This window comes from Kogia breviceps, chromosome 1 (genome assembly GCF_026419965.1).
Source record: "Kogia breviceps isolate mKogBre1 chromosome 1, mKogBre1 haplotype 1, whole genome shotgun sequence".
Taxonomy (NCBI): Eukaryota; Metazoa; Chordata; class Mammalia; order Artiodactyla; family Physeteridae; genus Kogia; species Kogia breviceps.
The window spans coordinates 124,734,738-124,762,367 of NC_081310.1; the positions used below are offsets into that span (position 1 = coordinate 124,734,738).

At 40.8% G+C, this 27,630-nt stretch overlaps 1 long non-coding RNA gene across 1 annotated transcript in view; it reads left to right on the forward strand.

Moving 5' to 3' along the window:
* The window catches only part of LOC136794686 (uncharacterized), a 230,674-nt gene extending 219,288 nt beyond the window's left edge, over positions 1-11,386 (forward strand). The window contains exons 3-4 of the long non-coding RNA XR_010841782.1: positions 7,907-8,038; positions 11,311-11,386. This is a non-coding gene — a long non-coding RNA (uncharacterized lncRNA). The remainder of the gene's footprint in view (positions 1-7,906; positions 8,039-11,310) is intronic.
* Positions 11,387-27,630: the final 16,244 nt, after the last annotated feature.

Below are 27,630 nucleotides of genomic sequence, written 5' to 3' on the forward strand. Positions count from 1 at the left end.
GAGAACTGCCTGACAAAATACAACGAAGGGCCTTCCCCAGGCCCGGGGCGCTCTGGCGCTGCCAGGGGAAAGCAGAGCCGAGCACAGCGTTCTCCTTGTCCACACACCCCCCTTTTGTTTCAGCAGAATTTTGCCTTCCACTCATGCAAAACTTTGAATTTCCTGTTGGCTCTGAGGTAAGATTTATGACATTTATTAAGGTTACTATTCACTGTGAATTTACTGAGCAATAAGCCTAAGAGCTTTTAGGGGTTTCATCACCTATGTTTACGGGGGTGGCAGAGCTCCCCACAGAGTCACTGTCAGCCAGGTTGGCCAAATGTGGATTTCTTGGAGTGCCCAGGCTACGTGTCCTAGTCCAAGGGGAAGGTCCGGGAGAGCCGGCTCAAAGGAGACAAAGCCCTCAGCGCATGAGATTTGTTTTCTGCTCTGGCGGTTTCAGTCCACTTCCCTCTGGCTCAGCTACTTCATTCTGGCCATGTTTGAAGACACATTTGAGTGTTCCATTCTCTCCAGGAAGAAAGAGAAATAATTGTGTGACGGGGAGGGAACAGAGAAAGAGGGGCTGGCAGGAGTGGAGGTAAACACATGGTTACAGACGTAATAGGGGCTACGTAAACCGTTTCATGTATACTGTCACATTTAATCTTCACAGCAGTCCTGTAAGGCAGGTATTATTATTCCCACCTTACAAATGAGGCAGTTGAGGCTTAGAGAAATGAAATCACTTGCTGAAATGAAGACAGTTAGTGAATGGAAGAATCAGGATGTCAACTCCATTTTTCTGTGGCTTCCCAGTCCCGGTTGGGAGCTCCACACCTCATTGACTCCTATTTTAGCCCTCAGTTGCTGCGCATTTAACCTAAGCAATTGGTTCGGGTGTGTCATCAGGATATTTGAAAGTACTCGGTTAAACTTTCTTTTAAGATGGCAGGCTTCTTTTGTTGCAAAAAGGTAGCTTTTCCACAATGGTCTTATCCCTTGACCTCACCAAACCCTTCTAGAATGGAATGAATGGGTAAGAGCAGGGTAAAGCCAATTGAGCAGTGCCTTGGGCTGGGCAGGACAAAGGGACAGGTATCTGTCAGTCCCTGAGAGTGGCAGCTGCTGAAGCAATTCACTAATTTGATAAAAGAGTTGGAAAAAAAGAGGTCCTCTAGCCCATTTCACTCATTCATTTATTCCACAAATATCTGGTAAGCACTCACTATGTGCTAGGCACTGCAGTAGGCACTGGGGATGCTAGATACCTCAGCACTCTACCTGCTACCTCCCCGCTGTGCAGAGGTGGACCAGATGCTGCCCACGGCCTGTCTCTTAAAGGCTCTTTCAAATCTACCCAAGTTCTGTCACAGTGACAAATTTCCCAGACCACTTCAATGGGATGGTCCTACCACAGGGAAGAAACAAAGCAAAAGACAGAAAGTAAAAGAGCTGATGAGCAGATAGCGTACTCTTTATATGAAATAAACATATATATATATATATATATATATATATACACACACACACACAGTTATGTGTATACATGCATATGTACTCTTCATATCTTCATATGAAATAAATAAATTAACAAACATATATATATATATATATATATACACACACATACATATAGATGCATGTGTGTGTGTGTATGTGTGTGTGTAATTAACTTGATGTCCAGTCCAAATTGCCATTACAAATTTATGATTGGACTTGGAACAGAAAACCTACCGGCACAGACGACTAAGTAGTTGAGCCATCATTGTTGGAAATGTATTGTTCAGGACATTTGCTAATTTATTGATGCAGCAGCAGAGGCTGAATCAGATTCAGTTATTCAGTTGAAGAATAAATTGGAATATTTTGGTGCATTTCTTAAAAAAAGAAAAAACCACTTTAAAGCCTATGTATTAAAATGACAAAGTCTTAAATAGGGGTCTCTTTTTCTAAACAAAAGATATGCAAATTACAATTCCAGATTTATATTATGATAAAAACTGAAGTACAAAAGAGTCATTATCCTGCAAAATGTAAAAGTACATTGCTTCATGAGTCTATAATGATATAATGGGATGTTGATGTAGTAAAAGGTGTCAGAAGGGAGACAATGACCTTAAAATTTTAAGTCAGAAACATTAGAATAGAACAGTAAGTATCTATCTACTCACCTAACTACCCATCTATCTATTGCATATTTTGAAAATTTGAGGTGAAGAACAGGATATTTTTATCTTCTAATGGTGTAGCCATAATAAGGGGGTTTTTGTGTAGAGGATGGGGAAATACTTTTCACATAACCATTCCAACTCTGAAATTGGATAAAGATTTTACCTTGAATTTTAGATTAATAGGACTATTTTTCATAAAAATCAGTGGTGTGTTATGAGGCTTGGAGACCATTCCTGGCCTAGCCACAGGACAGCAAATGTCAGGGAGGCCAATGCTCCCTGCGAGTCTAATAAAGACTCGCAGTTAGTTTGCAAGGACTCTCAGTTTTCAAGATGATGGGAGCAATTTCCAGTTAATCATTGTGTGTCACTGAAAAAGGATGGGTCGACTTAAAGAGACTGCCTTAGAACACAGAAGATTTAGTCTATCAAATCACAGAGAAATTGTAGCAAACTGTTTAGACTTGAAATTATTCTACTGGCTTATTCTAAGAAGTGGAGGTGAGAGTGTATTTGTGTGTGTGTGTGTGTGTGTGTGTGTGTGTGTTTCAGGGGAGACACACTTGAAGTAATCAAGTGATATACCACATGTAAAGCAGATGCACAGGCTTGTTCCCACTACCAAACAGAGGAGAAGGCCTGTTTTAGCTTTATTTGGCAGGAATTTATATACTTGCTTAACTATTTGATCTTAACCTAAACAAAGGATGTTGGTCTCAGCCACCACTGATTTCAGGGTAACAGCTCTGCCTTCTTTCTGAAAGGCAGCAGGATTGTGACACTTAGAAAATTAGATGGTTGCAGAGTATGGAAGTATCTTAAATGTTTATTTATTGTTGTAGTCAGCCAAACCCTCCTTTTCTTGTTTCTGCGTGTGCAACTGATTGCACCAAAAGTTGTAGGTAGAAGGGTCCTACTTTAACACAAATGTCAGAACCTTGGCAAAGCAACTCCCAGAACTTCAGAACAAACCCAAAAGGAGCCAGGGAAGCTAAATGAGGCCTAAGAACGTACTCTGAGCCCAAACTCCTGATCATTTTCCAGTTCAGAGAGTTGCTGAGGGTCTTCTGTCAGGGTAAGCTCATGGTTTATGATTTTGGAGCCTGTGCGACGCTCCTTTGTATTTCATCTTGACTTAATGTCATTAGTCTTCCTTCACAGAAACCTGAGCGCTCATTTTCTAATCTATCTAGATGATCCGCTGACAGCATTTTCCCTGATCGAGACTTTACCATTTATGTCTCTGCCTCTGTTAATCATTTGCAGAAATGAGATTTATAGTGAAAAAGATTAAATCAATTCTGACTACCTCCTACTTCCTAGATTTTCGGGGATTTTTGATGAACACAGAAACCTCAGAGATGCTTTCCTGAGAAGATCTTTCTTCCCTTTGTGAGGTGGCCTTTCAGCTTGGCTGAGTCTCTGAGGATCATAGCAAGTCCACTTCTCCATGTTTTGTTTGGCAACCACACCTCAGAAGCTGCCCTCCTATCAACTCAAGCTGTTTTTGATTGGAAATAGGTTAGTGAGGCATGCATTCTCTTCTCCTTCATTCTCCATCTTTCCTTCTTTCTCTTCTTCCCAGTCCCAAGATGAATACCCTTAGGAAATGTGTCAACCGATTTCAATTACATGTTTGTCTTTTGAGTTTCTCATCATGGGGTAAACTGTGACATTTTTAGCAGCCAGGGGTTGAAGAGAAAAGTTGCACTAGTCTAAACTAAATCACAGTTTATTTTCTTCCTTTCTAATTTCTCTAATCTTTCACTGACTTGAAATATCATCACTACTATGTGTCAGGCCTTGTTCAAGGCCAGGGATTTTCACAAATGTATAGTCATCCCTTGGTACCCACAGGGGACTGGTTCCAGTAGCCCCGCAGATACCAGATCTGCAGTTGTTCAAGTCCCTTACATAAAATGGCTTAGTATTTCCATATAACCCACATACTTCCTCCTGTATACTTTAAATCATCTCTAGTTTACTTATAATACCTAATACAATGTAAATGCCATATGTAATAAGTAGCTGCCAGCACAGCAAATCCATGTTTTGCTTTTGGAAACTTTCTGGAATTTTTCTCCCATATATTTTCAGTCCACAGTTGGTTGAATCTGCAGACGAGGAACCCATGGATATAAAGGGCCAGTCAACTGTAATCATTTTCTTTCTTTCTCCTCCTCCCTTTGTTCCTTTCTTCCCTCAGTCCTTTTTTTTCTTTTTCCAAATTTACTCTCATTATTTTGCGTAGTCGCCTTGGATTTCCTCCTCGGATACTCACGGTGAGTAAGTACAGGGATAGCATTTCCTTATTTGTTTTCCCCCATTCTATAAACGCTGCTTATCCCATGAGGTGTGCTATCTCAGCCAAGGACAGTGATCATATTGACATATCCTTGGCCATGTATCCACCCTGGGTGACCAGTATCAGTGCCTCTAAATTCCCTGAATTTAAACAGTTGTTCTAAACCATCTCCTCTATGTCATTCCTTTTGCTCTCTGCTGCAGTCTAGAACAGGGCTCCCCAATCCCCAGACCACGGACCCGTACCAGTCCGCGGCCTGTCAGCAACCGGGCTGCACAGCAGGAGGGGAGCGGCGGGTGAGGGAGCAAAGCTTCAGCTGCTGCTACCCGTTGCTCGCGTTACCACCTGAACCACGCCCCAATGCCGTTCATGGAAAAATTGACTCCCATAAAACCGGTCCCTGGTGCCAGAAAGGCTGGGGACCGCTGGTCTAGAACATATCCTGATCAAAATCCTCTCAATGCGGTTTCCTTCGTCTGGCTCTGTGCTCATCCCGCTTGGTCTAGGTAGACATTTTGGCTTCTCTGGCTTTTACCCTTATTACTAGATAGATTCTAGGTCCTTGAACGTAAGCTGCAAACCCTTTGGACTCTCCCCGTTTGGGGTCACTCTGGGAAACTACTAGAGATATAGTTAACCTATACTCCCAGAATATTTTTCCAGCACCATCTTACTTGGTTAGTTAAGGGCTTGCTACAGTCCCCAGGTTTAGGGGGTTAAAGGTGAGTAATGTGTCAAACATTTTTGCCTCAATTTGGAATGTCTTTTATTTTTCCACCATGGTGAGCTGGCTCTTGTCTGTGTATTCTAAAGTCATTGCATCATTTCTCTATTTTTCTAGCAAGGGTTAAGTATTTTTATGTGTAGGATTTGTATCTTATACACACAAAGATCTCATTGTCCAAGATCCTGCGTCTTCACAGGTATTAGAATTGGAGGTGGTAGAAGCACCCTACAATTTTCAGACTGAGATAGTATGGGGACCTGCACGCTTCTAGTTCTTCCATCTCCATTTCTCCTGCTAGTATCCACAGATTAGGAAAGAACCAGAAAGTTTACCCATACCAGAAAGGTAAACTTCTGGTGACTCTTCAAGATGCTACAGGTTAAAAGGGGACATCAGAAGTAACAGCCAGGGCACCTAACTTTTTTGTTAGTTCGTCATAAGAGATTTAGCAAGTAGGAAGAGAACAACAAATATTACTAACTCGCAGTTTCAAGGATCCAATGAGTCACATCGTGTGGGGTGCTCACCACCATCAATATCCGCAGCAAGCACCTGCTGTATACACAGCACTCTGCTGAACATGCAAAATCTTATAAAATACAGTTCTTTCTTTCCAAGGGCTTATGATGAGTCTAAAAGAGACCACTACAGGCTTAACAGATAGAAACTACCATATATGACTTGTTTGGACAGTAGCACTGCAGGTGTTCCAAAGGCAGTACAATAATTGAAACTGAGACGAAGTAGAACTTTACTTAAAGATGTGGCTGGCTTCATGCATGTGTGACCTGTGCAGTCTCATGGGACCTCTCACTTGGTTTAAATCTCTGCTGTCACTACCTTGAAACTCTTAGTAATTTAACCTTTGAATATGTTCTGTAAGTGAAGCCCTAAGGGAGAATGGAACTGGCACATGAACAGGGAATGTATGTGCAACATGCACGTCCGTCTGTCCTCGCCACCCCATCCACACGTGGAATTCACAATGCCCTGTGAGCATACAATTCTGGTGGACCTACAATATGGGGGTGGGGGGTGTTAGGGGAGACTCAAAACAAGTACAAGGTCAATGTGTTGCATCCATGACTGTAAGCAAAGGAGGGGGGCACTGATATGCCCTAGAGGCCAGGATTTTCATTCCTTCCGAATTTGCTTCAAACATAGAGCACAGAAAGAAGGCATGGAGTTCTAAGAAATGCAAACAATCAAGGAATCATATGATATCCTTTCTTACCCGTGTTATGTCCATGTGTTAGCCAACCACTTAAGCTGAAAGTGATGACACAGAAGGAAAGGAGGTGATAGGGCAATCCATAGTTCCTTTTTTTCCCAGTACTTCCCAATTCCTCAGTAAACTGAAAGCAGCATGTTGGTGAATGCGTGTGTATAAAGAAGTGTGCTAAAAACAGTTGAGTTAGTTTTGTGCACCACTTCCACTCTTTTGGTAACAAAATATATAGGCATGTACAAACTACAAAATAAAAATTGTGCAATTTCAGTAATTCTGTATACAATTAAATGCTTTTGTATTTACATTTAAAACTGGCGTTGCACAATATAACGATGAACAGTAAAACTCACGCTAATAATTTAGAATCTTAATTTTTATTTACTTGAATGACATTAAATAGAAAATAAAAAACATCATGACAATGGGAGGGAGAGACCACAGAAGAAAGAAAAAAAGTTTTATAGTTTCATATGTTTAAATGGTATTTGTTTCCTGTTTTTTGAACAAGGGCATCCACACTTTCATGTGTAATTGACTTGCAGTAAGGTGTAGGGCCAGGCAAATAAAGTTTTTCTCAAAATGCTAAAGAGTGACTTGTAACAGTAGTTGTCTCCTAAATCATATTTAGACTCCTGATTTTTCTTTGTAAGTTCCTTATAAACACTTCTGTTAATTTCCATCCATTTCTATTCTCTCCCTGTCCACACCCTGGCTTGCTGAGGGTTCTCAGTTCCAACCCAGCAAGCATCTCAATGGCTCCTTTGTGGAACTCAGCCTCTTCCACCTCTTAAGTCATGTATACCCCCCTCTCTACCGGGCGCAACCTCATTGAACCATCTGATTACTCCTACTTCTCCCTTCTCTCATTACAAAAAGATGGGGATTTCTCAGTCCCACTCCACCTCATCTTCACTACAGATCCACCAAAAGAGAGGGGGAAGTACTTTACAACTATATAACACTATACATACATACAGCATGGTTATTAAAGTCCTTTTAATTATGTTGATTACTACTTCTTTAGGGCTTACTATAGCCAGGCAGTGTTCGAAACCTTTGCATGTATTAATGCACTCATAGTCTCACACCAACACAGAGAGGTTAAGTAACTTGTTAAACAGCTAATACGTGGTGGATGTGGAATTCCACCCCAGCAATCCCCCATTTTACCATCCTAAGGAAAGGTGTGGAAAGTCTCACGATTCCATACATTAGTATGCACTCATACTGATCAATTAACAAGCACTTATGAAGACGCTACTTCCATATGCCCAAGAGGAAGGGGGAAGCAGAACCCCCAAATTTTCATATTGACAATTACCTGCCAGAAAAATCCACTCACTGTTTGCCTCTATGTTTTTATCCAGTTCAGCTTTGTTTTTTTTTTAATTTTGAAGAACAGACCTTCTCTGGGAATTCAGATTTTACTTTGATATTTCCACCCGAGACTGGAACTCGGAGAACGTACATGCCTTTGCTCTCTCCCACAGATGCTTGCTTGAGCCGAGCCGTGTGACCACCAGCCTAGGAGACTGCACTGCAATCCTCTTGGAACTTCCTCCAGGACCACCCAGAAGCTGCAGCTGGTGCTGAGTACGGTGGCCGCCTGTTTACATGACAATGTGAGCTGAAGGAAGTGCACAGTACCTGCTTTCTGCTGTCAGCCAAGGATTCGATTCCCGTGGAAAGATCTCATGTGTAAACTACAAATATTCAAAGGTTTTAGGCCCCAACTATTTTCCAGACATGGGAAAAAACTGGGGCAGAAAGGAGTTTCTCCCAGGATGCTGGCAGCTGCCTCTGGCCCAGCAGAACCAGCTGTAGGTCTGGTAACGTGGGTCAGACAGACTCCAAATGTGCTGAGCCTCAGATAGACCACGTTGAAAGAGCCATTTTCTCATACAAAGACTTTCCATTGAATCATATCCTATGCACTATCTCTGGCTTCTCAGAGAGGAACAACACTGAACTTGTAAAGAAAACAAAAAGTGTCCTTAAAACCCTGGCCCATATCTTTTGCGGATAGCCGAGTTCATGCCTAGCCGCCCCAGGAGGGCATTTGGCAATAGTCACAGAAGAAAGCTTTTCTGTCCTGTTGAATAACCGTGTCCGGAAGAGCTGTCTTGCAGAGTGAGGGGTACCTGTGGAAGCAAGGCAGAGTTGTATAGAGCTGTTAGCGACACCTTTATAGCATACTTTAGGTAGCAGATTTTTTGCTGAACAGTTTATCTTCTACGTTTCTGGAAATCAAATACTTCTTTACAATTTTGTTTCGGAACTCTTCAGAGGGCTCACAATTTAAAGAATTTCTAACACCTATTTCCACAGTAAATTCAGATTTTCAAAGATCAAGTTGCCTTAAGTTGAAGGGGACCTGTATCAACAGCTTTGTCCCTTCAGTTTTGTCCTTTTACCCAGGGCCACGTCTCACCGTCTGGACTCCATGAGGCTAACAGGCCCTGGGAAGGAGAAAGGAGCAGGCAAGTCACCTGGAGACAAAGGCTGTAGGCCGAAGAGACCTCTCCTCTGTTGAAGGCATAAAGCATATTCTTTGTAGGCTGAGCCTTGAGGAGAAAAGCGCACTCAGATTTATTGAACTGGTATTATGCACCAGGCACTTAATTGCACAATAGCTCCAGGAGGGAAGAAGATAATGAGATAACACTTAATGAGCACCCACTAGCCAATGGGCAGAAGCTAGTAGCTTCACTTTTAAATGTATTGTTTCACTTAGTCTTTATAATTAGGGTTGCCATAGTTAGCAAATTAAAATCTAGTTAACATCTAGTTACATTTGAATGTCAGGTAAGTAATAAATACTTTTCAGTATAAGTATGTCCCATACAATATTTGGGATATACTTATACTTAAAAATGCAGTTTTCTAGCTGAAATTCATATTTAAGAGGGGGTCTTGTATTTTATTGGCAACCCTATTTGGAAGAATCCTAAGAAGCAGGAATTATTATTCCCATCCTATAATTGAGGAAACTAAGACTCAGAGACATTAAGAAATTTGTCCAAGATGGTAAGTAAAGGCAGAGGAGTTGGGATAACCATCTACTTCTGTTTGATTTAAAATCCTATACTATTACCAACTGTATCATACAGTCTCCTCATCCAGGCTAATAAATAGAGTCAGTTTTTATTCAGCCAAATAAGCTGCCTCAAGGGAAAGAGCTAACTTCAATCTTAAATACCAGATATTTATTAATCATCTACCTAGTCCAAAGCCCCATGTAAGGGCTGGAGAGGAGAAAAGTTGCATATGAGGATAATTTAGGAACCAGGGCCTGCCCTCACAGGAAAATATAAGGTAGTGGAGAAGATGAAAGAGAGAGAAGGAGGGGGGGGGGGGGAGGGGGGAAAATGTTAAATATGTTTCCAGTCAGTTTCAAGTTTTTAAACAGGAACATTGGCAATGTAGTTGATTCTGCTTTATAATCTTGAGGTCTGCTGTAGACAGCCTTGGTGGTAGGGAGGTGGGGTCCTCAGTGTCACCAAGAAGCAAGATTCCTCCTTATAAGAGATCAGCATCTGCCTCTTCATGGTGTCCCCAGTGGCTTGAGTCCATGGCTCCAGATTACACAGGGACTTTCAGGGACTGACGGTGGTTTGGCTGTCACATTGCTTACCTCACCGATACAAGGGTCACCCTGGCAAAGCTGTCCAGTGGAGGCTGCCCCTTCCCTCCATCAGCTCTTTAAAACCTGCCCATACTGCCAGCTTATGTGAAGAAGATAACCAAAAGATATTTAAAAAAAAAAAAAAAAAAGGGGGCAGACTTCAAGAAAGCAAGCATTAGAAGCTCAGAGAAATTAGAATCATCACAAAATAATATTGGAGTTCTTCCTCAAGCATTGTGTCAGATGTTTTATAAGTTTTATTCCTAAACATCACAAGAAAAAAGGAGGGTAGGAATTGCTCTCTCTACCTTACAGATCAGAGCACTGAGGCTCAAAGAAGGTAAGGGACATGCAGAAGGTCGTAGAGTGTCGAGTTCCCTTCTTAAAACAAAGGGAATGGAACCTTTTCCCCTGCAGACAGACAGGGAAACTCACCACTAAACAGCAAGCAGAAAGAGATGATGTTTAGGGCCTTGGTGAAAAGAAACAGTACTGAATCAAATACCATTCTCTCTTATCTCTTAATTGAAGCTGGGGGTACCCATTTCCATTTTTGTAGCCAACATCAAAAATAGAAATCAACATGGCACAAATGTATACCTAATGTGTAGCTTACGGTATGATTCCCTTTCCCTATATCATATTACAAAATAGAAAAGATTTGGGAAGAGAAACTTAGAAATGGACACAAAAAAGCTTATATTTTGATAGTAAGGGCCTTTTTAAAGTTGAAGTTCTGTTTTTGATAAGAAAAAGCTTTTAAGAATGCTTTTTATATAGCATTGTATATCTGTATTCTTAGTCAATTCCTCCCTTCACTTTGCCTCTCTTATGCTACAATGCTAACTTTTCCTTCATATTTTCCCAGTGGTTAACATTCTGCTTCTGAAAATTATCCATTAAAATTTTATCAATTTTGTATTTTGGTGAGACAGTATGAGGAAATGCCATTGTGAAATTAGATTTTTCTTTGACATCAGGCGCCCAGTCAGCAATCCAATCCCATGTGTTTCTATTGAGACATTAGGGTTTGATATAATTTTGGGCAGAAAACATTTTAAAAATGAAACAATTGAATTTTCTAGATGGTCTTGGGGACCACTTAGCTTAAGAGAATACACTTCCAAATCAAAAGACTTTCAATCATTTTAAATATTATTTGGATGATATTTGCTCTGTGTGTAGTAGCCGTTTGAATTTGTATTGAATGTTTGACTGGCTCATGCACACATAGATGATGTATGAAATTATTATTTCATATTTTTCTAGTGTTTGCATTGCAAGTGACATCTGGCTGACAGGAACTTGGAGAAATGGGATACGAAGTGAATGCTGCAGTTACCACAAGCATCATATTTATCAAAAGGTTTAAGGTTGGTCTGTCTTTGTTTAACATATGAAACTTGGAACAGTGACTGGGAAGCACTGTGTTTTTGTGTTGCCTGCATGTTTTAACTGAGTTGTTTAGGAAAAGAGCAGTCAAAGAATAAACACTAATTGTATTATTTGTTCTGCTCATGAAACTAAATATTATACATTCTAATTTTAAGAAAACACACTTAAATTAGATTTGATATAATTTCCATACATTTTGCCTGTATTCAGAGAATTTACAGACTTCATGTTAGACAAGCACGCATACTGAGCACTAGTCATCATTATTCAGAAAAGGCAATGTGGGAGAAAAAAATCTCAACTGCGTTTTTAGTTTTATTTTCTAATTTGTGAATGTGCAAAATTGAAGGAAGACATGTGAAAACATGTAGTACAGTGTTTGCAAGCTCTGACTCTGCTGAAATACACACATACAAATATACACATTTTCCTTTTCTGCCTTTTCATGGAGGTCATGGCACCAATTACGAATTTAGTCATGAGAAATAGCATTCATTTAACAAAAATTTATGAACCTACTATGGACTATGTACTGGCAGGGTACTGGAGAAAACTGGAGAAATGCAGAGGAATCCAAAAATCCCTGCTATTAGTAAACTCACAGTCAGGTAACAGAGGAGGTCAATATGAAAACCAAGTTCAACATAGGGGTATAGATACAATGAGAAAAGTGTGGAAGCATCGACAAAGTAGGGGCGAAATGTGTCAGTGGTCCATCTACCAAAGACAGTTTAGGAAACAGAAAATGCATTATAGAGGACATTGTGAAAGCCCTTCAGATATAAAAGTAAGATATACTCATTTTTTTGAAACTTGCAAATTTCAGGAAATTAGAAAGCTGGCAAAAATCATCCTTGTTATTATCTAAAGACAATAATTGCCAGCTAGCTTCTACCATTTCCCTCCATTCTTTTCTTGATATATATATATATATATATATATATATATATATTTAGTTTTGAAAACATTGTGATAATACTACAAATACATATTTAAAAAGAAATTAGATGTTGCATTCTAAAAAAGCCAACATCATTGTTGAATTCATTTCCATGTTATTTTAAGCTCTTCCTATATATGTTATTGTTAATGACTGAATAATAGTCCAATTGATAGTTAATGTCATAAACTAGCCATTACTCTATTAGGTTATTTGGTTTGTTTTCTAACTTCCTCAATCAACAATAAGTTGATGACTTCTAAAAAAAAGTATTCAGGAGAAGAGAAAAAATCTTCAGTGGTGGGGCCCCTGGTACCAGCATAAGGCATGAAAAAGGTAAGTAACATTTATTTATTCAACAACTGTTACAGTACTAGGTACTTTACCTGTACTATTTTGTTTATTGTCACCAGAACCCTGATTCAAGCATGGTATAGTAGAAATAGACTGGAGTCACCTGGAGCTGAGTTCACATTTATTTCCCAACTTTGTCCAGCTGTGTGATTTCCAGAAAATCAGTTATAATCTCTCTTATTTTTGGCTTCCTCACTTATAAATTGGGGCAGTACTAGCATTCATTCATTTAACAAGAGCTTATTAGGCTCACAGGTTGCATAAGGTATCTTGCTAGGCAGAGGCGACATAAGGTCAATATGATGTGTCTCGTGTCTTTGAGGGGCTGACAGCCTAGTGGAAGAGTCAGACATGGAAACAGGCTGACAGGTCCCAGAAGAACACAGATGAGAAAAGGATGCATTCTTCCTGGTGGAGCAACATTTGATCTGGATCCTAAGTAATGAGAAGCAGGTTTCCACGTGCCTTTCTTCGACAATAGCATTCATCTTCTGCTATCCAAGCAATCACATGATCAATGTGGTGCATATTCGCTCTCGTCCCTGCCCTGAAGAAGCTTACCAACTAGTATCAGTCCTAATGCCCAGAAGAATGTGACTTCTGTTTTATAGACTTGCACACTGATTTATTTAAGAAGTGACTGTTGGTTTGGGAGTGATTGGTTTCTACCAGAGTCCTTCCTTCTAAGAGATATGTCTGACCTTGTCATCAGAGGGTCCTGTTGACCCATCAAGGACCATCTTTTGACACTGTATTTTGAAAGCCTCATTAATCTGAATAAAACTGTTACTAAACTATCTGTGTTTTACAAAAAGAGAAAGATATTAAGCAATATGCAGACATACTTTATAATCAGATTTATACCTACACATATTAAGTCCCTCCCTGCTTAAAATTCCCAAATCTAAAATTAAAGCTAGAATACTCAGACCTAATGGCAAGTTTTCAAACTTTCATAATCCAGCAATTTTAAATGCCTCAGATACCATTAAAATTGTCACTGGAACTAGAAAGGTAATTTTAGCAAAATTTTCTTCCTTTTCCTCTCAAAATTTTACCCATAAGTGTATCTGAAGGTTCACCGAATATGGGAAAGTAAATATATTTTCAAATTTCACTAATTAGCTCCAATTTTAAAATAAAGCAATCTATAAATCTGTTAGACCTGAACGGTCTCTGAGGGGTCCCAGCTCGCCCAAGAACCGCCAAGAGTCGAGAGTCGCTGCAACACGCAAGAGGTTTATTAGGAGCCGGTGCACCGGGGTTCCTTGGTCCTCACGCAGGAGGCCGAAGAGGAACCCCCCCAAGCGGAATTACATACATTTTATAGTTTTCATTATGCAAAGTGTGGATATATCAAGGGTTTTTTCCTCATTGGTTTGTTTGTTCCTGGACCGGAGTGGGGACTTGGCTCTAGTTCCTTGATTGGTTAGCTGTTGGATGCCTGCTTTACATTTACCGGAGTGGGGGTCTTGGCTCTAGTTCCTTGATTGGTTAGCTGTTGGATGCCTACTTTACATTTACCGGAGTGGGGGTTGAGTCACATGAGTTATGGTTGGCTAGGGCGACCTTTAAACTCTGGCTTAATCATTCTTATCACCCGCCATACTGGTTTGCTGAGGTTTCATCCCCCGCCATACTTGTTTGCTCGGAGCGGTTTCTGCCCAGGGCGGGGACATTCCATTATCTTATTGCCAGCGAAAAAGCTTAAAGCTCAAAAGTATCGATAGGGAAGTAGGGGTGTAAGTATAGTTGAGGCCCTACAACTCCTGTCTTCTGTTTGAAACCAATGGTGTATCAGTTAGCTGCTGTCATAAAACTACCACATAACAATCCACTCCACGTTTCAGTGGCTTAAAACAAGCAGTTATTTAGCTTCTGAGTATCAAATTAACTGGGATTTGGCTTGTCTAGACTGGTCATGGCTAGTGGTGGCCCTGTTCCATGTGTTGCTTATTCTCTTTTTAGCACCTGTGGATAGGTGGAGGCATGTCCTTCTCATGGCAATGGCAGAGTTATGAAAGACTGACTTCAAATGCTTTTTAAATTTCTGCTTACATCACATCTGCTAACATCCTACTGGTAAGTCACTTAGCTAAGCTGAGTCAAGGCTTGGAAGAGCACTGCAGAGTTACATGTCAAACAACAAAGATACAGGAAGTGGTGAAGAATTGGGGCCATTTGCGCAATCTATCCCCAAAGGTCATAGCACTTTTCTACAAAAAGAATGAAGTTACATTCAATAGATTTTTATTTTTAATTATTATTTAAAGCTTTCTATATTCCAGGCACTGACTTATCTTCTCCTTACCTTCCTGCAACCCTACAAAAAGCATTTCAACATCCCTATCATGCAGATGAAGAAATTGAGGCTGGGGGATGTTTGAATAAAATGCTTAACCTTGCATGGCTGGTCAGAGTTCGAGTCTGGAATTAAATCCTGTCTGTGGGCCTTGTCTTCTATTCTTTCTGCTATGGGAAGCTGCCTAGATATAAAATTTCCATTGTAAATTTTAAGAACAGGAAGGAATTTTTGAACTAATCTAATTTCTTTATTTTGTAGAGGGAAACAACCACAGTCCAGAGAGATGACTTCTACATTTTTATCTTACTAATTAATAGAAAATCCAGGGACGAGAATCTGAGTCTCTTGAGTTCTCATTTTCTCCGTTTTTTATATAAGCTTTTTCACTTTATGCAGATTTACTGGATGCCTGCTATGTGCCTGGCACTGTGTTGACCCAGTTCTCTGTTGCTAAAATCATACTCCTATTACAGAAATGAAGAGAAATAGAAAAATGTTTGAGTACCTACTATGTGATACAATGGGTGTCCGTGTTTTCCTAAAATTTACCAAAAGCTCCTGCATCAGTCTATTTCAACCCAAGTATAAGACAGATTTTCTGTTTGGCACTGACCCATTCTACATGTCATAGAGGCCAAGTTGGTCTGGGAGGCCACAGGAGCCAGGCAGGCAGTCCAAGACTCACCGCTGCCATTGAAGGTGGGCACCTTCCTCGACTTTGGCAGCTGTGTAACAACACTGAAACCATACAGCTGCCAGGCCTCAACTTAATTAGAGCTGACCTTAAGATGGATTTTGCAAACCACTCAAATAGATCTCTCTGTTTGGAAAGTTTTCAAAGTAAAAAAGGAGAAAACAATAAAATGCCTCCAATTTGCAATCCCTCCCTCTGAGATTTGCTATGTGCAACCCCCCTCCTCTCCCCAGCACTGAGTCATTATCCCCAGAGGGTCCTTCAAGCCTAAGGCTGATGGGAAGCAAGCAGAATATGACTTAGAGCTGCTTGTGTGAGACCACAACTGCCCTCCCCATTTTGCCGGGCCCACTGTATTCGCTGCTGGACAGGAAGGGTAGGGAGGAAAAGCGGGATGCAAATCTTCCTGAGTTAAAAGAGGTATCGAAACAAGTCGTGGCATTTCCCTTCCAAAAAAAGAACGTGCCACTTGCACCTAGGCTAGGGCCTGGCACATAGTAGGTGCTTGATAAATATCTGTTGAATGAATGAATGACTATCTTTCTAGTGTTATTGCTTGTCTCGTTTTGGTTCACTTGATCTGGGGGAAATCTATTTGCCCAGGGCCCTGGTATTGCCTAGAAGTTAATGGTTTGGACTCTGTACGCAGTCACTCAGCTCATGGGTATGAGGGTTTACTGTACTCTGGGCATCAAGGATTTGACAGTTAGCAAACCACATGTAATTACTACTTTTATGGAGCTTACAGTCTAATGAAATAAGTCAGACATGAGTTTTGAATTTTGACTCTGACACTTACTAGCTCTTTGTTGACAGGTTATTTATATCTTTGTGTCTCAGTGTCCTCATATGTCAAAAAAAGTATAATCATAGAACCTAATTAAATGAATGTATATATAAAGCACTTGGAATATTGTCTGACTTTTAAAAAGCACTATGTAAATGTCTGTGATTACCTCATATATTGCTATGAGGATTAAATGTGAAAATGCATGTAAATAGCCGAGTCTGATGCTGGCATGTATTAAGAACTTCATAAATGGTAGATATTATTATTTCCCATTATAAGGAGCTTTATTGCAATCCTAAACCTACTGTAGGGGAGGTGGGAAGTAGTAAGCACTGTGTTGGTGGGAGAGTGTAGCTGGGTCAACTGCAACTAAAACTCTAATCTGTGTTCTGACTCTCAGGCAGATACTCTGAGCAACACACACACACACACACACACACATACACACACACACACACACACCCATTACGGCACGTTTAAGGACACGATCAAGAGGAGAGGTGCCTGTGTCCCTAAATTAAATGTTCCTAAGAGCTGAAATCCATTTTTTTCCAGGTTCACCCTCATTGCCAGTTATTCTACTTGGCCCTGCTGGAATGCAGCTGGAGAGAATTTCCCAGAAATACCAGGGGAAGATGCCATGCCAGCTAGGGTGCCTCTGGAGATGGGGGGAAGCAGGGACAGCTTCTCTCTGCTCTTGGAGGATTCTCCCCCAGCCTCAGAGCCTGTCAACATCTGTAGAATGATGTATTTTCCTTCACACTTATGTACCTTTCCTATATCAAGTGTTTCTTACTCTGTATTGCCCTGGTCCTTTGGATCCAATGAAACTATTAGAGATTTGCCATTAATCATTCTTAATTTTATTCCCTTCTTCCTTTCCCACTGGATTTCTACGAGGGCCTCTCCTCCTGTACATAATCACTCCAACCTGTTATTTTTCCTTCTCTGAGGGTTTCTCCCTCCATTTGAATAGCTCACTCATAAACAGCATCATTGAGACTCAAGATAAGTAGATGTGTAAGTGCCTCTGTACTTGAGGCTTCCCATCTGGGCAAATCCTCATCCTCCACTGAAGCATGTCTATGACTTCAGTTTCCACAGCCCTCTTCAGCAGCCGAGGAATGTCTGCTCTCTCCTCTCCCCTCCCATTGCACACCAGCAGATGTGGCACCCACGGAATCACTCCTAGGCTTCCAAACAGTCCAAGTCAGCCACTCGCCCAGCACACACTTTTGTTGACAATGCAGGAGAGTGGTGATCAGGACAGGAGGAGCAGGAGAGCCGATAAGAACATCAGAATACACATCTTAAGGGTCACGGCATGAAGGAACGACTTGGTCACGGTCAGCACGCAGAAGAAAAGTTATTATAAGCAAGATTGCAAAGAGCTGTTCTCTGTTTTCACAGGAAACAGAAGGTGAAAAAAAGCAGCCTTATATTGTAGCAGGAGAGAGTTTTGCTAAACATACAGTTGAAGCACTTGACTTTGGAGGTGAATAATCCCAGAAACAAGCAACCAAGTAAGTTCCTGAAAGCTGTGTTATAAAATGAAAGATAGTCATTTATTTTGAGTGGTTTAGAAAGAGACTTTCCTAGAGATGAGGTTGGGAGTGGGGAGGGGTTCAACTCGACAAATACATATAATCTTAGAACTGGAAGGGGCATGAAGGGCCCACACCACCTGTTTCACAGAAGAGGCACAGAATACATTTGCCCAAAGTTACAAGGCTACGTAATGTTTGATACTCTAGGCTTTCTAATGCCAAGTCCAGTGCTCTTTTAGGAGCCCCAATTTAACTTAGAGATCTCATCCCACTTTGAGGTTTTTGGGTTTTTTTGTTGTTTGTTTGTTTGTTTGTTTGTTTTTAGGAGAAGAAGAAGGAAGAGGAAGATAAAAACAAAAAACAAAAAATGATGGGTGGTAGATTTATCATTATGGATCCTGGTAAATCCAGGATGTGTTAAGGATAATCTCCCCTTCTCCGGGAGAAGGAACAGTGAATAGTCACAGGTAACCATTAATCCTGAAGCTGCTTGCTAAACCAGGGCCTGCGAAGACCTGCAGCTATCTCTTCATTTTGTTGTTTAAAGGAATGGGTTCCACACGCAGAAACAGAGCTGTGCTGAAGAGCGACACTTACCATCAGCTCCTCCAAACACATTCTGTGGGAGGGCGTGGGATTTCACAGCAGTGAGAGCAAAACTATTCACAGCGGTACCATATGCTCCCCACCATCAGGAGCGGTGGTACTGGTCACTGGAGTTGGCAGGCAAATCAACTGAATGGAAATTCTGAAGACCACAGTAGGAGTTTTCTCTTTGTGGGTTTTGGATGGTAAAATCTTCAATCTGTTCCACAGGCAGAAATCAGAGTGAAAAATAATTCTGCACAAATCACGTGTGTAGGGTGTGTGTGTGTGTGTGTGTGTGTGTGTGTGTGTGAAAGAGCATGAGTGTGTGTTACTTGCAGAAAAGTGAAGGGGAAACGAAGGCTCAGCATTTATCTTGTACTCTCCTACAGAAGTAGGAGTGCTAATGCTGAATGCAAGAGGGAAAAGACTGAGAAAGTGAAAGATGGAGAAGGATTATTTTTAGTATAAATTCCATGTTTTCAGTTTTTTCTCTAAGAAAAAAAGTAAGATTGAGAATTTCCCAAATGCCAAGACCATTTAATAGCAGAATTACAACAGACGAGAAATGCAGCACTTTTTAAAGCTTGTCCTTTCTCTGTTATTAACTTTGTTCTTTCAGTTGTGCCAGAGAAAGCACAAGAGATAGAAATTGGCAGAAATATGGGTCTGCAGAACAGAAATTCAACCTAAATGAAAATACCATGAAAACCTCTAGCAAAAAATAGTCTTTTGTTAAACAGCATAACTTTCATCATCAAGAAAAGGTTTATTTGAATGAAAAGTAAAATTTTGGACAGTCTATTGTCTGATCGTTAGTAATTCTGTGCACGTATGGGCTATTTTCTATTTCCAAAGTGGTTTGCAATCATTAGTTAATCCACTCAGCATGCTTAGTCTAAATTGTGTTATATGCGTATAATAGATAAGGATTGTTGTTGGAGAGAGGCAGCATGACACAGCCGGCTGAGGAATGAACTGGAAACTCAGAGGCTGGGAGTCTTCATCTTAACCACCCGGTTAGTCTTCAGTAGGAGCTGAGCCCATCCCACAGGACTTCCAAACAAGGACTCAACTTGTTGAAGAACTAAATATACATATTACATAAAAATTTTTTTCCAACAATTTTTGGTATTCTTGGAGTTTTAATTTTCCATTAAGTCCCTTTGTCATCATGTGGGCCCAGCCTCAGTTTTCGCCAGAGAGAAAATATATTTTAAAAGGCCAGTCTCTGTAAATAACTCTATTGAGGGGCAGCACAGTGGTTACTAAGGGCACATGTCAATGCTAACCAATGTCCTTTTCAACATGAGGAAACAGTCTGGAGAGTTTAAATGTACTGGAACAGGTTGGTGATGTAATTTTCCTTTCATTTCTTTTTGGGCACCAACACTAGTCTATACAGTTGGTCCTCCATATCCTAGGGTTCCACATCCATGGAGTCAACCAACCGTGGATAGAAAATATTTGAAAAAATATTTCAGAGAGTTCCATAAAGCAAAACTTGAATTTGCTGTACACCGGCAACTATTTAGCTATTTACATAGCATTTACATTGTATTTACAACTATTTACATAGCATTTACATTGTATTAGGTATTATAAGTAATCTAGAGATGAGTTAAAGTATATGGGAGGATGTGTGTAGGTTATGTGTAAATACTATGCCATTTTATATGAGACTTGAGCATCTGAGTATTTTGGTATTTGAAGGGGGTCCTGGAACCATTCCCTGTAATATTACCTGAGGTTTGCCAGCTTTAATTTTTCTCTTCATAAGAAGAATCCTCTAAGCAAGGCTGTTGCTTTTAAGTGTTCTAATGTAATTTTTTCAAAGATGAACCAATGCTTTTGCCCAGCAGAGCTTGTCCACATCATGTTTGGATTACAACGGTGTAGCTTTCCTTTATTTTCATTTGTTTGCTCCCACCCTATCCAAATACATTAATATGTGGTTCAGATAATGTATTCCGTATGTTTAATTAGCCATTACGTGAAATATAGGAAGGTGTGGCTTTTAAAATGCATTCTCCATTTTCTCCCAGTTTCCTAAATTTTAACTTACATTTTCTGGTGGCTTTTTGTTGTTATTTTTTGTTGTTTTTCAAAAAAATCTTTTCATTATAAAGAATCTGTTCAGACTAAATTTATCTAACTGCTTCAAGTTTTAGATTTTCTTTGGATAATAAAATTTCAGTTCTGTCTATAGACAGATTAAATTAATTCTGTCCTACTTTACCCAATGTGTATAATGAGTCATCGCTCAACTAATGGACACACATAATAAAATATTACTTAAATAAACTGTGTTAAGGAGTTCCCTTTCATAAAGTTTCTGGATTTTTAAAATCATATTTAAATGTCCGTAATTTCCCAATTCCTACTTAGTTTCCTTGGTAAGATTTTCATTTCTTGCAGGATGTCTAATATGTCTTAACCATGTCCTGATGTCAAAAAAAGAAAATGACCAGCACTTCATTTGGAGACTATTCAGAAATTCTTTACTTGAACTAATTGATTACCAGTAACAACGGCCCCGAAACACCGCCACAGAACATATGGCCAGCCTTGGGGTGATTCACTACGGTGTCACTGGGAGAGCTTATGAAGCCCAGGGTTGCGATGATGCCAGTTCATGCCTTTTCAGTGAGAAAGCACTCAGGTTCCAGAGTGTTAATCTGGCCACAGAATGGGAGACAGCTAAGTCTGCCTGGAATGTCTGGCTGCTGGTTGGCAGACATAGCCCTTTCTTCACCTTGGATCTGCTGGGTTAAGGATGCTTTCATAGTAATTTTCCAATGTCTTCCTTGATCAGTCGACTGCAGCGTTTTATCATTTTGCAGATTTTGTTTTCTTCATGGGTTATTACTTCCACTGAACTGCACTTAACATCTATTAGCTTAGGTCTCCAGAAGATCAAAGTCCCTCTGTATCTGATTATTCTGTTCTTTGTAATTTGTGTCTCCCCCTCACCCTACCCGCCTCCCCACCAATCCAGGAGGCTTACACGTCTACAGATTTGGTTTCAGTGTCTTTCCCTAAATTGTTTATAGACATAAAAGCATCATAAAGAGGACATTGTGTCTCTAGAAGGAGAATAAGAGAGGGAAAAAAGTGAAGACAGCAATAGTAATTCTTGTGTTATTTCTATCTCAGTATGAGACTTTTAAAACTCATGCTTAAATATTTTTTTCTTTTTCAAAGAGGGTGGGTGAGGGTGGGAAGGAGGGAGGGAAGGAGGGAGAGAGAAGTGCTAATGTCATAGCAGCTAAATTCCTGTTGAGATTTATTCTCTGTTCTAAATCATTCACTCTCCTCCCCTCCTTTCCTTCCAAATCCCTGTCCTGTCTCCCCAGTTTTAGTTAAAAACATTAGCTTTCTTTTTTGGGAACCTGTTCATAGGGCCAACATTCCATTCATTTTATGGTTTACTGTTAACCTTAATGACTAGGTTCTAATGGAAGATTTTATTTCCTTTCTGAACCGCTAGTAAATAATAATCATCCTCTAAATTTGGTCTCACAGCTGTGATGTACTGAAGATCCTCTGTCAAATGTCAACCCCTTCTCAACAACAGACCCAAACTGGACAGATCAGGGCATTTGCATGAGCCCTAGAAGGAATATTTTTAGAAGCTACACAAGAGGCCCAGTACACATCTATCAGCAGACATGAAGTGGGTGCTTGTGAGTTGAGACAGGTATTAAAAACTCAAACTACATCTGGCAGCTGAAAAAAAATTAACTCAGAGGAGATTTGAATCTGAGGAGATTATTGAAATAAAGACCTGGAGCTTTTTTTGAAAGGATATTTCAGAACACTATTCTCCATGGTGAATAAAAGAAAGCAAAGCAAGAGGGAGAAGAAAGAGAGAGAGAGAAAGTGTGAGCTGGAGCATGGTTTCTCAAACTTGAATGTGTGTACAGATCACATGGCAACCTCGTTAAAATGGAGACTCTGAACCCTAAGGCTGAGGTGGAAAATGAGAATTTAACCTGCTCCCAAGTGACTCAGATGCTGCCAATCCAGGGACCACACTTGAGCAAAGAGAATGTTTCCCCAAGACCCATAGCTCGTCTGAAACTGCAGAAGGCCCCTCACTCTACCTAGCACAAGGGACCATCTCCTTGAGAGATATTAGTCTTTGAGGAGGGATGCTGAGGAACTCCAGAGCAATGGTTCGCAGACTTTCCTGCATATTATAATCCCCTGGAAGCTTTAAAAAAAATCCCAATGCTCAGGCCACACCCGACATCAGTTAAATCAGAATCTCTAGAAACGATACCCAGGCATCGGCATTTTAAAAAATCCTCTAGGTGATTCCAATGTGCAGCCAAGTTTGAGACCCAATTAAAAAATAATAATATTAACTAAAATAATAACAACAGCCAACATGTGTTGGCTGCTTCTACACAAATATGGAGCATGGTGATCAATACATACATTTTTTTTTTCATTGAATCAACAAATAAATCCCTTTTACAGGCCAGAAAACTGAGGCAGAGGTTATGTAGCTTGCTCTCAGCTAAAGAGCTGACAGAGCTGCTGTTAGAAAACAAGAGAAACATCATGTGTGCATGAGCAAGTGACGGAGGCTGGAGAACTCGCCAGGGAATTACATGTGCACGTGAGTCCAAGTGTTCTTTTACTTGCATTTTGGATTTTTAGCCAACAGTTAGTGGTGCCATGTTTAAAAGACTTTCCCCCTCTCTGCTGCCCTCCCACCCTCAAAGGTCCAAGCCTACCTTTCTGAATCACTCATTGCCTTTCTTCACTCTGGGCATATGCTTGAGGCGCTAGACTTTTGAGCTAAGGTTAACAGCCTTCAGTTGCTGGCTCCTGGGGCCACCGTGACTCCAGGTAGAGGCTCTACTTTGTCTCCTTTCAGAGATTCCTTTGGCCTCTCTTGCCCCTCACTGAGCAGCAGGGAAGCTATGGCTACCAGAAAAAACATCCTGTAAAACTGCCCCTAAATAGATAGGATTTTTATATTCTTCCCTGAAAGAAAATCTTCCTATAGCAGCTCTCCTCCCTAAAGCTAACACCAACCATCCCAAGTTCCACAGGCCAGGTCAACAGCCCATTTGGGCATGATGATGGCAAAATTCAGAGAGGCTCTCATGGAGCCCAGAGACAACTGAGAAGGGGCCGCACAGGTACAACAGGGAGTGTAATCAAAGGGGCTGATCAATCTGGAAAGGAGCCATAGTCAACTGCATCTTTCTGAATGGTGTTCCTCAATCAGAATGGACTGAGCAACTATAATAAAATGTATGAAATATAACATGAGCTTTCTTTTTTAACTCTGATCAGTGATTGGAATAGAAATTTTTGTATCAGTCCTCAGTTTTCCCAACTTTAAATGGGTATATTTCAGGTCAATATATGTTCATTTAACTCAGGCTGTATCTGTGTCAGAGGACAGAGTGTTGGGTGAGGAGTAGGAATCCCCAAGACAATACTATTAGATCAAAGCAGTTTGAGGGAAATTTGAAAAATCCCCGAGAGAGAGAATTCTCCCTCAGTTCACTAGAGAGCAAGGTACCAATTTACCCTGAACCATAAATTCAGAGAGGCTGCTTCCCAAGCCTGAGAGCCTTTTCAGAATGGCTGTGGCCCAGACCCTTAGATGGTGATGTGCTTAGAGGAGATCAAGGCATGTTACTCTAACCAAATTAGGATGGCTCAGTAGGACCGGAAGCTAAAAATACCAACTCATTACATAAGAAACTCCTGCTCTCCCAACTACCCTGCACTTGTGCTCCTACTTCACCCTCCTTTCTCAACCCTGACCTAGGAAATCACAGGGAGAGGAGTAATGAGTATCCAGTGTCATTTTCCATTCACAAGGAGAATCTCTTCAGAATTCCTGTCCTCCCCTTGATACTGGAGTATTTAAGTACCTTCTCTGGTTAGAAGTGAAAGTTGATGGAAATAGAACCTTTCCCATTAAAACAGATTTGGGCAACTCTGATGCTAGGGGCCTTTAATGTGTTGCCATGAGTTAATGAAACACTTGGAAAATTGATATGTAAACTTCATGAAGGGCATCATAGTGTCTCTGAAATGGATTTTCAGAGTATGATCTATATGGCTTTGAGCCACTGGAGCAAGTGCCAGCAGAGTGATGTGAAGATATAGTCCGTGCTCATCAGCCTTCATTTCACTTCGTATATTGTTCACAAAGGTGTCCTAATTGTGTGTGAGCTTGCTTCTCTTCTCCTGGATGCGCTCAATTCTAGTAAAGGAACTGGGCAATTACATTGCAGGCAGACAGATTAGTAGTGGCACAAATGCATGCAAAAATACACAGACAAGGCTTTGCTCCGTAGTCAGAGCCTCCCTGGTAATCCTCCTGAGTTGCCAGTTCACTTATACAGTACCAGCTAAGGAGTCTGCTTCTCCTCACCCAGCTCCGTCTGAGAGGCTCCATGGTACTCTAGCTGAGAGAATTACATGCTCCACCCCTGCCTGGCTGCATCTACCCGGGATCCTGAGCCAGACAGGGACATCTGAAAACAAACACAATCCCTACCTGAGAAAATGTTTTACAGGAGAAAAGGGAAGTGACAGTCTTGCTTAAAAAGCTGAACTTTTAAAAAAGGATTATTTTTTCTTTTTGAGTCTCATGGACTATGGAGACTTCCACAATGGTGAAGTCTCAAAGGGAAGGTGGCCTGTAGTTGGAGAGACTTTCCAGCCGAAGCACAGTTCAAGCTCACAATTCACAGGATCAGAGGTCAAGGAGGGAAGGGAGTGCAGGTGGGTGGTCAGACCCGGGAGCTGTCCCTCCTCTCTAGGAAAAGAAACTGCAATTCTTCATGTTTTGTTTCTAGGTTAAAAAAAAAAAAAAAAGCAGTGGGCAGTTTTGCCCGAATGTCCTAATAGGCTGCCTGAGGCATATAAGCATAAATGATAAACCTTGTTAGATGATAAGCTGAAAAGGAAAATTGAGACCTTATTCTAATTTGTGGGTGAAAACACACTTGCACCCTTCCTGCCCTCTTGTGAGTGGAGGAAGAATCTCTCCAGGGAAGCAGTAGAGGATTAGTGCACATCAGAGGGGCCAACCGATTCAGGAATCAGGAACACATTCAACTGTACTGACCTTTTACTCCTGTGTCCCCATATGCTGGATCAGAATTTTTTCAAAGGCATCACAAAAATAAGCAATTTGATTTTGCTTTCCTGGGCTTAGTCTCCCCCCATCATACCCCACAATGAATAAGTCTGAAGGGGCGGAGCTAAACTATATTTCTTCAGGAATGGGCTCCCACCCCACTTTCATGGATACATCTTTCTCTTTCTTTCCTTCTTTACTTGTGCTTTTTATTCATCACTAGGTCTATCTGCTAGCTAAAGAAATCAGATTTCTCTATAACTCACCTTCTGGGGTGGACCAGATTTTCACAAATTTGGACCAAAGAAATGTCTCAAAAGCTCCCACCATACTTGAAGCAAACTCCCAAGTGGCAGCTGCCTTTGCAAAGTTTCAGCTCCAGCCTAAACTTCGATGCTTTTCTTCTAGAGAAATGATTCACTTGCCCGCTTTTGATGGTGCTCTGTTGACAGATGCTGTTGATTTACTCACTCAACGCCTATTCCCAACCCCCTCCTTTCTTGCCCCTTTCACTGTGGAAGCAGGCAAAGCTCTAAGGTGCTTTCCTACTCACATTCCCAGCTTCCTGGAATCTGGAAAGGGGTGGGAATGGGTGCAGTTCTATTGATGGGAGTCCAAGGCAGTCATGGCACTGCTTCTGGGAAAGTGATTTTCTTCCTGAAAACTGAGAGAAATAAACCTATCACCAACCCTTCTTTTTTCCTGCTGGATGTAGACATGATGCTTGTAGGTACAGCTGCTATGCTATCCAGCAATAAGAAATGCTAAGGACATCAGAGTGGAAAGATAGAAGGAACTTGGGCCGTTGATGACATGACTGAGTTACCATAGCTGCGTGCATCTTGTATGGATGTCCTGGATGCCTACCTGCCAGTTTCTTGTTATGTTACAACAAAAAGAAAATTAAAGTCAGAATAAATCAGATATCCTGTTACTTACAAATGAGTATGTTCCTAAATAGAATAAATAACAGAGCAACCAAACCGAAATTAACACCCGTACCCCACCCCACCACCAAGAAAATCTCTGTCCCACTGAGTTCCAAACCTTGTTTTAGGAGAAGTTATTTACATGATCAGTCATGTTGCCATATTCTTATTTTTGCCATTTTACAGATAGGGTAACTAAAGGCTGAGGATCTAAAGCAGCCTTACCAAGGTCACACAGTAAGCCACTAAAAGCTGGGGAATAAAGCCAAGAGCTCTGTAATCCCAGTCGAGGTCTCCTCTGCTCTGTCTCTCCCCCTCAGCTGGGAGAATGTCAAAGGATTTATCAAAAACAGCCTGAAGCTAGATTAAGTATGTTAATACCCAAAGCACTTAATTACTAATACAGTTTAAGGTACATTAACCTAATTGGAAACTTTCTGCATATGGCATAGGGGTTTTTTTCCCCTGAAAAAATTAATAGTATTTTTTTCAAACTTTTCTACTAGCCCACCTCACCTTTATGTGCTATTATTGGTTTTCAAATTTAGAAAGAATATCACAGCCAAGAGTTGAATTAATGTTATTTCCTCCTATAAAAGGAGGATAAATAAAATAAAATAAAATAAAATGTGAGAAAAAGGAAAGATAAAATTGTATCTGATAATTACATGTCTCACCCACCCAGCAGGGAAGCTGGCAGGACGCCATAATCAGATTCCAGGGTCATCCATGGCTCCTCCCCTCCCTCACATCCACATCCAACCAGCACCACATCCTATTGGGTATAACTATTTCTCACCATCGCCCCGCTACATCTTTAGGCCAGGCCCTTGACTTTCTCCTTCGGATTACTGTGACGGCCATCTAGCCAGTCTTTTGTCTGGTTGCAGTCTGTTCTCCATGCTGCAGTTGGAGAGATCCTTATAAAAT